Source organism: Stigmatopora argus, chromosome 2 (assembly GCF_051989625.1).
Source record: "Stigmatopora argus isolate UIUO_Sarg chromosome 2, RoL_Sarg_1.0, whole genome shotgun sequence".
NCBI classification, from domain to species: Eukaryota; Metazoa; Chordata; class Actinopteri; order Syngnathiformes; family Syngnathidae; genus Stigmatopora; species Stigmatopora argus.
In genome coordinates, this window is record NC_135388.1 from 12777510 (window position 1) to 12789828 (window position 12319).

Sequence of the window (12319 nt, forward strand, 5' to 3'; positions counted from 1 at the left end):
TTTATTTCTTCTAATTCGCCATCTATTAACAAAGTAACACAGAACTAGTGGTTTAATAGTAATAAAATGTGTTTAATCTAACTAAAATTGGGCGGATTTCGCCGACGGGAGACAGAGACGCAAAGAGGGGGCGGGGGTGGGGGGCCGTTTCGTTTTTTTTCCACAACAACAGAATCGTAAACGGAACAAAGAAATGTAAATTAACTTGGATTAATATATACAGACACTCAAACATACGTTTAATGTAACTTTACACAAAACTGAATTCTAATTTTGTTTTAAGCTTTTTTTTACCTTTGTTCTCTTCGGGTTAGTTGTTTGCCACTCCTCCACCCTCACGTTCGCTATCGATGGGCTGTTTGCTGTTGTACTACGTATTCCCTTCAAAATATTCCTCACAATAGGATAACCCACGACCACTTGCCAACGAGAAATAGTCTTGTAGTACATATTAGCGATCGCTCCGCTGCTCATAACCGGCTCGCAACTCCCTCGTTGTAATAGCTCTGGTCGCAACCGCTTTGAACGGCGCCTATGAGAGAGAGTTGCGACCAGAAATATTACAAAGAGGGAATTGCGAGCCAGTGCCGCTGATGTTCTTATGAGCAGCGAACGAGAAGTAATATAATACTCCTCTTATTAAATAATAATAACAGGAAATGCAACAGCTGAGCTTACCCACGTATTGATTGTGGGTAATGAAGTTTCATTCTGAGAAAGAGTGCCATTGCCTATCGGCGTTGTGTGCACAAGTATACTTCATTACCCAGAAAGCCCTCTTTTTGTCCGTGCATGCTTGATGTGCGTTTCCTGGTCGATGCGTATGAGAAACTCGTCTGAATTAATCGTTCAGTGCTCGTAGATATTGTTATACACGAAAGAGATGCAGCAAAAATGATAAACAGCCTCTCATGTCATGGCCGCCTGGCTTGGTCGCATCTCGAAATTTTAATTGTATCGCAAGCGAATTATCCGATCGAAATTTTCGTCGTACCACGAGCATATCGTATGACGAGCGGTCGTATGACGAGGTATGACTGTATTTGTTTATTCTAGAATAACCAAGTATTCATCCAAATTAAAACATTATTATCTTGCGCAACTCAATGATGCAAAATCTGATCTATTTTATATTGCAGTTTCACTCAATATGAGTTGTCAATGTTCATCCCTGGAATTCTGGAAGAAAAAAAAGAGTCAAGACACAATAGACTAAGTTCAATATTTAAAAAAAAATTAGATTGGGGACTAGTTAAGGCAAAAAAATGACAAAAATACATAGCTACTAAGTTAGGTTGTTTTCTCATCAAAACAATACCTGTCATCAGGCAGGTCCTTCATCCCACTGTAAAAGAAGGCACACAACATTAAAGCCACAGGAGGAAAAAAAATGAAATATTAAACATACCCCTCTAATGACCAGGTGTTATTTTTGCCCACTGCAGAGGCAGAGAGACTAAAAAATGATCTAAGCCTCCAACTGCAGTCCTCAAGGGTCCCTATCCAGTCTATTTTCCATGTCCTCCTCCACTGTCACACCTAAATCAAATGATCATTTGATTCAGATGTGGTGGGAGATATGGAAAGCATACTGGACAGGGGCCCTCAAGGACCAGAGTAGGACTTCTGCTCTATAAAGTACCTGAAGGGAAGTTGGTGTCAAAAACTGACATCCTTCAATGGCGCCGTTTTTGGAGAAGTTTGTCTTGTCACCTTTCTTTAGCGTTGATTTAGTCAACTTGGGTGGACCCTGAAGAGAAGCAAGATTCAAAATGAGTAGGTATAGTACCAGTGGCGGTCCGTGAATTTCCTAGCGACGCCTTCAGCTGTCGGAATCAATCCAACCCTCAAAAACTATTTATTGCTATAAAACCTCTACTGCAGCTACAGCTGCGACACATAAAAAAATCATCAATAATAATAATATTTAGGAATATAGCCATATTTTACTCACCAAAATCCATCCTTTTCATGTGTCATTTTCCCTTAAATAGAAGCAACTGTGTGTACTCAAGGGTTTCCAAAAAGGACAAGGTAAGGTGTGGCCACTTCATTGTGTAGAGGTTTGTTCACCTGCCTGCCATGTGGGCAGGTGTGGTTTGGATCCCGGTTGGGAAACAATTTCCCTTAAATATTTCTGTACATATATGTGTAGTCAACACTTTCAAATAATGTCGAGGCAAAGTGAGGCCACTTCATGGTGTAGTGGTTCTGTTACCTGCCTGCCATGTGGGCAGACAGTGTTCAAATCCCAGTTGGTAATCATTTTCCCCTTAAATAAAAACAACCGTGTGTAGTAAAGACTTTCCAAAAATGACAAAGTCAAGTGTGGCCACTTCATGGTGCAGAGGTTTGTTCACCTGACCGCCATGTGGGCAGTTGTGGTTAAAATCCCAGTTGGGAATTATTTTTCCCTTAAATAAAATAAACCTTGTGTAGTCAAGACTTTCCAATAATGACAAAGTAAAGTGTGGCCACTTCATGGTGTAGAGCAGGGGTGTCCAACATACGGCCCGCGGGCCGGCCCCCAAGGAGGTTCGATCAGGCCCGCAGGATAATTTGAAAGTGGAAAAAAATGCATAAAAGACATGGAATTAATATTTTTAATTTGCTGCAATTCATGGATTATCCGCTAAGTGGCGCACTCTTTCCATCAGAGTAGAAGACAAGCCGCATCACTGAGACAGACTGAAAACAGCAGCAACTCCATACATTTTCAGTATGTATTGTATGTGTATGTATGTTTCATGTATGAAGTTTACAGATTTACAGGACAGGCGAACACTTTCTTCATTACACATTTAAAATCACTCTCCTTAGTTTGTAAGGTGCACGCAGGGATTACATTTAGATTTTATATGCGTATGTGTAAGTTGGTTTAAAAATTCCTTTCTTTAAAAGTCTCATTTAATCTTAAAGTGCATGACTATATTTTTCAGTACCAATTAAAGTTTTGTGCCTTTGTACAATCAGTGGGATCAGTTGCAATGCATATTTGTGAATGATAAAAGTCAATTGCACATTTGTCTAAGGAAATATGAGGTGTTTCATGAAATGTTTTGTAAAAGGATAGTTCATTCAATTTCAATATTTTCCTAGTGTTCTTGTGCTTCTTTACACCAAAACAAAGGAAAGACATGATATTTTGGTTATTTATAGCAGAGCATGGTATAATTTTAATGGTCCGGCCCACTTGGCCCACTTGACATCTCCCTAGGCCGTATGTGGCCCACGATGCGAAATGAGTTTGACACCCCTGGTATATAGTAAGGCTTTTTTTCTTTAAAAAACGACATAGTATAGTAAGGCTTTTTTTCTTAAAAAACGACATAGTATAGTAAGGCTTTTTTTTCCTAAAAAACGACATAGTATAGTAAGGCTTTTTTCCTAAAAAAACGACATAGTATAGTAAGGTTTTTTTTCCTAAAAAACGACATAGTGTATATAGTAAGGCTTTTTTTCTTTAAAAAAAACGACATAGTATAGTAAGGCTTTTTTTCTTAAAATACGACATAGTATATAGCAAGGCTTTTTAATTTGTAAAAAATGACCATGTATAGTAAGGCTTTTTTCTTTAAAAAATGACCATGTATAGTAAGGCTTTTTATTTTTTTTAAATGACCATGCAAAGTAAGGCTTTTTATATTTAAAAAAAAACGAACACACTCTTTTACAGCATCAAGACTACAAAAATGGCGACTATAGTACGTCATCTTCCAAACATGGTCATTGAGTCGGGAGGACAAATCACCTCCTATGGGCGTGGTTACGCCCATTGGTGACGCCGGTGCTTAAATTATGCACCTGCGCAGCATCGCGCCCTTTGGCACAGCCATTTCCATGCAGTCGGTCGAACGACTAGCACCCAAACGAGGTAAGCCCTAGACTAGAGCAATTTACTGGCCTATGTGCATTTTTAACACCCTACCGGGAGATTTTTTTAGGAATCAATTGAGCCAAAACGCCAACAAATATGTTAGTTTATTGCCAGGTCGAACACACCGTCGACATTTGAAGTATGGGCTCCTTGGCATGTAACTAGCTAGCTTAGCATTAGCCTCACGACATTTGACTTCAAAAGTATTTTGTCCGTATTCTCTCCATTATTGAGTCGTGGGGGAAGACTTCATTTTATCAAACAAAGCCGAGATATCAACGGTCAGTTTGCCAGGTGAAGGTGTGTTGAATGTAATGATAGTTTTCACTGCGATTGCTAAACGCCCTTTTCCAATTTGTAATTCTGTTTTAAACAAAAATCATTGATACCAAAATGGTTAAGCCGACCCTCCTAGTTTTTAACATCAGTCTGTATATTGAATCGCTTTGTCTGGAAAGGGGAAAATAGCACCGAGCACTCACTGACTTATTTTCATTCTTTATCTTGATCATTTACTTTAAGATTTCTCTTTCCTGTAATAATTGTTTGCACTAACCAAATAGCTTGGTTAAATCAAGATGAAGCTGTTCCCGTGTATCCAGAACCATGCACACCCTTGAGGGGAGAGGAGACTGGGCCAAGGTATCAAGGTAATACTAATTACCCCCCCAAAACACATCTGTTGAATCTCCAGTCTCTATATATGATAACTTTTGCTCTATTTTTTTTTGCATGCACCAGGTCCATGGTGATGTCCAGACCCTGGAGGACCACTTGAAGATGATGCATCGTCTCTGAACTCTGCTCTGAGGTTAATACCATATTTTCACGCATCGTTTCTTACGCCGCAGTGTCAGTAACGAGTGCTATTTCTGTATTTTAGACACACAAAGCACGCACTATTTCGTCAGACGCATATATATTTCAGATGGATTAAGATCGAAATGCAATAGCGCTGGCTACCGGAAGCTTCTATTTCCGGGTTATATTGTAATGTATCCAAGTCAAAACATTCCAATCTCACATTATTTTATTGACTAAAGTTGCAATTTACTAACCCCCTCTTATTTTATAGGTGATGTCCCAATCCCTAAGGTGAGGAGGATTTCTTTTTTTTTTTCAATCAGAAATTGCAATAAAAGAGATTTGAGTGTCATTTGTCTTTGTTAAAACACTTGGAGAAAAAAGACCCAAGACCCTCAATGGTCTTTTTTTTCCTTTTTTTGGTGTTTATTCTAAATGTTGCTTTTGTCTACAGGTGAACACCAATCAATGTGATACTAAGTGTGCAAATGTATATCTTTGAATAAAAATTCTAAAATGTCATTTTGCTTGCATTCATTTCTATGAAGAAAAATACATGAGTATATTTCAAAGGTTTTATTTTCCCACAAAATGGGGTAATTGAGAAGTTCATAGATCTTCCAGCATTTAAAGATGAGGTGGTGTTTCCATTGATGAATGTCTTCTTGGCACTGGATGGAATTCTGGGGAGAAAAAAAATAGACTGGGGGCCAGTTAGGTCAAAAGATTTGACCAAAAAACAACACTAAGTTAGGTTTTACCAACATCAGAAGGACCCATCTCTTTTTTCAGATGTGGCGGGAGATATGGAAAACATACTGGATAGGGGCCCTCAAGATGTTGGTGTCAAAGGCTGTGCCACGCTCCAAAGTCACCTTTCTTTAGCGTTGATTTGGTAAACTTGGGTGGACCTTGAAGAGAAGCAAAATAGAGTATTTTTAGTACACATGACATGAAAATAATAAATCAAATAACCTGGAAAAACAGGTCTTACGTCATACACGACTTCTTTGGTCTTGTAGATTTGGACAGCTTCCACCATCTTCATGGCTTTAAACCTCTGGAAAACACCACAGCATGATTATGTCAAGGTACTATATATTGAAACATTTCAATTGTTGGCTGGCTAGAAAACATCGTTTTAAAATAATAACCTGAAACACAGGTCCTACGTCATACACGACTTCTTTGGTCTTGTAGATTTGGACAGCTTCCACCGTCTTCGTGGCTTTAAACCTCTGCAAAACACCACAGCATGATTATGTCATTGCTTATTGAACCATTTTGATGCACAAATGACTCCCATTCAATCAAAAAAATAAAATACGTCTCACAAAGCTCTTAGACGGAGGAAAAATGGTTGTTTAAACGAGTCAAAAATGACCCCTGCGCTACGGTTGAATGAATGTCTCGCTTAGGTTTTGTCAAAACCACAATTAAAAATCAAAAGGTCCAAGCCCTGAAGTCTTCCTTTAGGAAAGGGAAGGGCAAAGGTATATACGTATTCTAGAAGTGTACTGTTTATTCCTTACACCTCCACTTGATGGCACTAGTGTGAGTGTGAGTTACCCACACAGGATCTTGCTATTAAAAAAAATCAACGCCAACCCAGTTAAAGTGTCTTCATTCAAAATTGGAGTGTATCATGATGCTAAACAAGCTAATTTAGGAAAGCCGTGAACACTGGTCGCTGATATCTAAACATTACTGTGACAACAAAATTTCCCGAATACGGGATGAATAAAGGTATCCAATCCAATTACACTGGTAGAGGAATTAGAAGCTATTTAAAAAAGACTCACTTTGCCGACAAACTGCTCCTTTTTGGCCGTTATGGCCACATTCTTGATGTTTCCCAGCAGTCTGTCCTCGTTGAGGGACTGAAACACACAATGGAAGGGTTTCTTTTTAAACATTAAGAGCAATAGGTGATGCGATGTAGCCAACTTGCTAGCAAACATTTCTGTTAGCATCCACGTCGGGGCTACATCACGCCAATGAAGCACGTTCCCGTCAAAAAGCACTCTTGAAATGAGAACTGGGGCTACGAAATCCCCAAAAGACAAAGTACCGAACGCGCTGCATTGTCCTGGAAGAAGTTTGTCGGGTCTTTCTTCGGGAAATCGTCAATTCTGAGCAGCTCAGCAGTCCAACGCGCCCAGCCTCCGGCTCATCCGCCATTTTGAAAAATGGCGGCGTGGGGGCGGGTCTTTTGAACTCTGACCACGGCCACGCCTATTACACACAGACACAAAAAAAGAGATCGTTTTCATCATAGAGTGCATTAGTCAGGGGGCTGGGGCTGCAAATACTTTTAGGTTGGGCATTAATACTTCAAAACAAATACATTGTTTTCATAATAACGTACTGTAAATACTTTTTGGTTGGGCTTTAATACTTTAAGATACAATATTGCACATTATGAACATTGCGGTGACATGCACTTCAGTGTTTGTTTTTGACTTCTAAGGTTACATACTTGGATATGCTTTTTCAATTGGGATTCATTTGGCTAAAGCAGGGGTGTCAAACATACGGCCCGCGGGCCGGAACCGGCCCCCAAGGAGGTTCGATCAGGCCCGCAGGATAATTTGAAAGTGGAAAAAATGCATAAAAGACATGGAATTAAAAAGTCAATTGCACATTTGTCTAAGGAAATAGGTGTTTCATGAAATGTTTTGAAAAAGGATAGTTCATTCAATTTCAATATTTTCCTAATGTTCTTGTGCTTCTTTACACCAAAACAAAGGAAAGACATGATATTTGGGTTATTTATAGCAGAGCATGGTATAATTTTAATGGTCCGGCCCACTTGACATCTCCCTAGGCCGAAATGAGTTTGACACCCCTGGTGTAGAGGTTCGTTCACCTGACCGCCGTGTGGGCAGGCAGGGTTCGAATCTCGGTGGACGATGAAACATTTTGCCATTAAAAAAGACTGAGTCATTCAGTCTTTCCTTAAATAAAAGCACCAAATGACCATGTATAGGCGGACCGCCTTATGGTGTACTGGGTCAGTCACCTGCCTGCCATGTGGGAGGTGAGGGTTCATGTCCCGGTGTCGCCAGTCAATGACTGTATGGTGTCGCCAGTCAGCCTTCGGCACCAGGACCCCCCCCCCCCCCCCCCCCCAACTGTCTTCTGGTCAGCCGAAGGTATTTAACCATTTTGACACAAAATGACCCACATTCATTAGCCATGTTATTTCATCCTGGATGAGTTTTTCCCCAAATCATTTCAAATCAATTCATTTTTTTAAATAAATATTCCAAAAAGTCATCATTGCTTCCGTTTTTCTCTTCATGCACTGAAGAAAAATAGTTATTTTACCATGTTTAAAATTTGAGTGAAAAATTAACCCTGCCCCATTGCTGAATGAATGTCTCAGGTTTTGTCCAAACCACATTGAAAACTAAAAATGAAAAGGTCCAAGTCCTGAGTTTTCTGACCCAAATAATGACTGAAATGTGATTGGTTAAATGGTTAAATATGAAAACGCTCATCTGGAAGAAGCGTAACCAGGGGTAAAGCAATAAAAGGAATCTGACAGACAATTTGGAATTATTTAACAAGTATTAATGGCCAAAATATAATTAACATCAGTCTGTGATTCAGATATTTTAGGCCAGCAGAGAACGCCTTGCATTGCCTTCAATTTGATTTGTTAGGGTTCAATGTGGAACTCACAGACTCCCCTCAATGGTATGGCATGGTAATGACCTGACTGAAGGATCATCCACTAGAATACATTTTTTTCTTAGTTAAACATTTACAGTTGTTGGATTAGATGATACATTAACATTTTTGGTATACCAAAAAACAACCAGAGGCTAAAGCCAGTGTCATTCCTTACATTCATTTACATAGAAAACACACTAGTATATGCTTGATTCATTTCTGTTTCAAACCTATTCCCTTTAAATATTCTGTAATTTTTTCAACTATAATCTCCACCTCCACTGTGTCTACTAAGGATTTGTGGTGCATGTGAAATGTTATCTGCAATGGCATGCCTTTGTCCACTTTCAGACAGCAGGACAGGTGCTCTCATTGGACATGAAAGCCTCTGGTGATGCATGTCACTCTTGATCAACGGTGATGATGCCCCCCAGGAAACCAAATAGCTTCCTTTCATTTGACATCCAAACTGTTTTGTGTTTCAGCACTTTTCTGATAGTTTTGGCAGCTGGAACAACCATTTGGACTGTTGAGATGAGAGATGATGTTTTATATTCCCAAATGCTTGTAATGCACTACCTCATTGGGTATATTTTAGTGTCACCAGCAGTGGAGTTAAAGATTGACAATGAAGGCCAAAGTGAAACAATAATTTACTGTTACATGAAAAATATATAGACTTAAACTATATACTTAATGTATGTGTCTGTTTGTATTTTAAACAAGCAGGGGGGCCCAGTTTTACCAGTCCCATCACCACGGTGTGGCTACCATAAAAAAATTCAACTTTACTATTCGGTAGTCTATCCCAGCTAACTACGGGCACTAGGCGGGGGACACCCTGAATTTGTTGCCAGCCAATCACAGGGAACAAGGAGACAGACAACCATTTACACACACACACTCATACAGCCCAGACTTGTGTGGGTTTTATCTTGGTAGTGTTGTTTCCTCCCACATCCCAAACACATGCAGGGGAGGCTGTTTGAGCACCCTAAATTTCCTCAAGTATGTGTGAGTGTGAATGGTTCTCTGTGCAATTGTGCCCTGCGATTGGTTGGCAATCAATTCAGGGTGTTCCCCACCCACTGTCATTGGGATAGGCTCCAGCACCCTCTGCAACCCTTGTGATTAATGAGTATCCCAGCAACTTTTTTTCTTTCAGTGTGGCCTCAAGCTCTTTCCTGAATTGCAGCCAAACGCCCCAACTTCTATCTGCATTGAGTTGAAACACATCGTGATGTGATCAAGGTCTGTAAGATATATTTTACTTAATTCTGTCACATAACTCTGATGTCCAAATAACATAACAGCATAAATAAAGGAATCAAACTAATCCCCAATATTGGCGAGGTTTCAGTGTTCCTAAAATGTGTGGAAAACCCTCATTATTCAAGATAACAGGAAGGGCATGCAACGAAGATAACATCATTTATTTCAATTAGATTTTAGTCCCTTAATTGTTGATTATCTGTCGCAAATCAACATGCCTATACACATCAGAACATTGGAACGGGCTTTCCTAAGGTTTCGACTAGGCATAAAAAGGTTCACGGTGACATCCGACTGCTCCTTTTGACGGCGTGTCAGGGTCGGGTCGCACGCCGCGCGGCCACATCAGGGTGACGGCCGTCATCGCCTTGGCGGGCCTGTCAGAACAAACTGGTGTGTTAGGGTAGAGATCCAGCTTTAGTGTCTGGATGCAGAGTATGCAACACATGCAGTGCCCTTCCATGGAATATGTTTCTCAAAGTGGCAAGCTGGTGGCAAGTTAATGACGAGAACAAGTGATGACATCATAGAAAAGCATGATTAGGCCCCACTTAAGTCAACTGAGTGAGGCCATCGATCATGTTGGCGGGAGCTCACTGAAAGCTTAAACACATCCATAACTGAAGCAGTTATATTACTGTATATTTCCACCTTCATTTTAACTTAGAACCAAAGTGATAAATAAAAATAAACTGTTGCCGTCAAGATGACGGGGATTTATTTGCGATGTATTCTTATAGATTGACAGCCACAACACAGGCTAATGTGTAATCATTAGCAAATGCTTTGGAAAATATTTATGTATTGTAAACTGTGATGATATATTTAGCACTTTACTCCCCTTTACTGCCATTAGCAAGTGCCTTAGAAAACAATAAATGCCACAATCGCTTTACCTTAATTAAGACAATAGATATCATACTGCAAGGTAAAATGTCACTCATGGCTGTGTTTCGTGCATGCAGTAATTTACTGCTAAGTGTTATGAGAAAGGGTGACACAAATAATAGCCGTTAAGCTGTCAGCTAGTGGGGGTTGGATCACATTAGTGAAATTAGCCCAGATACACTAATAAACAATGCCAGCATCTCTTTACACATGCATAGAATACAAGTGTGAAAAATGAATGCAGCAATGAGGAGAAATTGGAAATATAAATTGTTTAAAAAGCATCTTTTAGTTCAATTCAAATCTTGTGTGATTAAACATCCTTTGTTAACAGAGTATTGATACTCTAATATTCAAATATGTATATATCTGTTTTTATTCAGCGTCCAATGAGCTGAGTGGGACTAGATATTAAGTCAAATAAAAACATCAAGCATGACATGTAGACAGTCATTTTCACAGCATGGTTGCATGGCTGTAGGTGGATTCATGGACAACACTGGCATCTGCTGGTTGTAGAAATTGTATGGATTTTTTTCCTTTTGAAACAGTGAGAAATGTATCAAAATCTATACATATACAATAATTCAACTTAAAATGATGAACCAACTTTTTGATTTTACACCATAGAGTACTAAAACAAATGAAATGTGGTAACTTAGTGGTTTAAAAGTATAATCTGCAGCCCACAATTGATACATACCTGAAGTTGTCGAAGGTCACATTACTGATTTAGGGAGTTTTTGCTTTTGTAGTATGGTTCCAAATTTTGAAATACTAAGCAGAGTTAAGCAATAGTTGTTAAACGTGAAGGTCAAAATAAGCTTTCGTTACGATCAGGGACGGAGGACCCCAAAGCAGGTAAAGGCTGCACGTCTGGATGTGGAACTCTGTTTATTGAAAACGTCCAAAAGACGGGCAGAGGCACAAAAGAGAGTAGCGTAGGAGAGTCGTTAGTCGGGGCAGGAAGGTCGGTACCCAAGGAGTACATAGTGGAATCCAGAGCAAAGGTTAAATGCATGAGAGCGAGATCGTGGTCCTTGATCGTGGGGCTGAACGTGGTCAGGATCCTGGGAACAAAACAAGAGGTCGGAGATCAGCAGAGGCCTGCAAGGAGCTAGTGCGAGAAGGCACTTAACAGTAAACTGATTAAAACGATCCAGCAGTGTGGCCATGTTCTTGCTGGCTTTAAATACTCCTCACTGGCTGATGAATCACACCTGGAAGCACTTGAGTCATTCGGTCCTGGGCCTGTGATTGGGTGGCAGGCACAACCAGCCACCAGTCTGGTCCGGGGCCTGACACCTCTTTTTTCTTCATGTTTGCCTTCTATTGCCATTGGTAATCTAGTTTTTTAGCGCATAATTCATATTGTAAGCTTGGTCGCAGTGTTTGTGGTGCATGAGTGTGCCAAAATAAACATCTTGCAGTCAGCATTTGTTTGCAGCATCGCATGTCACTCTGTCAATTTACAAAAACACACAATGCTAATGTAAGTCTAAGGAGGAGGAAACTGGGCTCTGACTGCACCTTAGAGACCTCATAGCTGTCTTTTGTTATGACTGACAAGGACTCCTAAACAGGAAGGGGGCTAGTAGAGCATAGCAGATGATGTCAGGTGTCAGCTGCCATTCTGATGTGATGATTTACATATGACAACCTCTATTGAAGAAACACTATTAGGTTTTTATTTTGTTTCTTTTTATTTATTCTCTGTAATGCTGGAAATTATCTACATGGATGCTTTGAGCAGACAGGAGTTTTTTTTTCATGCATCCTAAGGGTTAATATAGTATTAAA

The 12319-nt window shown here is 39.8% G+C and overlaps 3 long non-coding RNA genes across 8 annotated transcripts; 1 reads left to right on the forward strand and 2 right to left on the reverse strand.

The window, feature by feature from the left end:
* Positions 1 to 759: 759 nt before the first annotated feature.
* Positions 760 to 5203, forward strand: LOC144070697 (uncharacterized). Of its 4 annotated transcripts, XR_013299436.1 has the most exons (6): positions 760 to 3874; positions 4441 to 4527; positions 4619 to 4688; positions 4761 to 4867; positions 4953 to 4972; positions 5136 to 5203. It is a non-coding gene; the product is annotated as an uncharacterized LOC144070697 (long non-coding RNA). The 4 variants fall into 4 exon arrangements; XR_013299434.1 differs by having other exon boundaries at positions 4953 to 5203; XR_013299435.1 differs by lacking the exon at positions 4761 to 4867 and having other exon boundaries at positions 767 to 3874.
* A 39-nt stretch (positions 5204 to 5242) lies between these two features.
* Positions 5243 to 6917, reverse strand: LOC144065437 (uncharacterized). Of its 3 annotated transcripts, none has more exons than XR_013297178.1 (6): positions 6753 to 6917; positions 6484 to 6561; positions 5836 to 5919; positions 5676 to 5741; positions 5501 to 5592; positions 5243 to 5364 (listed from the first exon to the last, which is right to left on the reverse strand). It is a non-coding gene; the product is annotated as an uncharacterized LOC144065437 (long non-coding RNA). The 3 variants fall into 3 exon arrangements; XR_013297177.1 differs by having other exon boundaries at positions 5447 to 5592; XR_013297176.1 differs by having other exon boundaries at positions 5443 to 5592.
* A 2854-nt stretch (positions 6918 to 9771) lies between these two features.
* LOC144067624 (uncharacterized) lies at positions 9772 to 11700 on the reverse strand. The gene is made up of 2 exons (XR_013298001.1): positions 11223 to 11700; positions 9772 to 10008 (listed from the first exon to the last, which is right to left on the reverse strand). It is a non-coding gene; the product is annotated as an uncharacterized LOC144067624 (long non-coding RNA).
* Between the last annotated feature and the right edge of the window lie 619 nt (positions 11701 to 12319).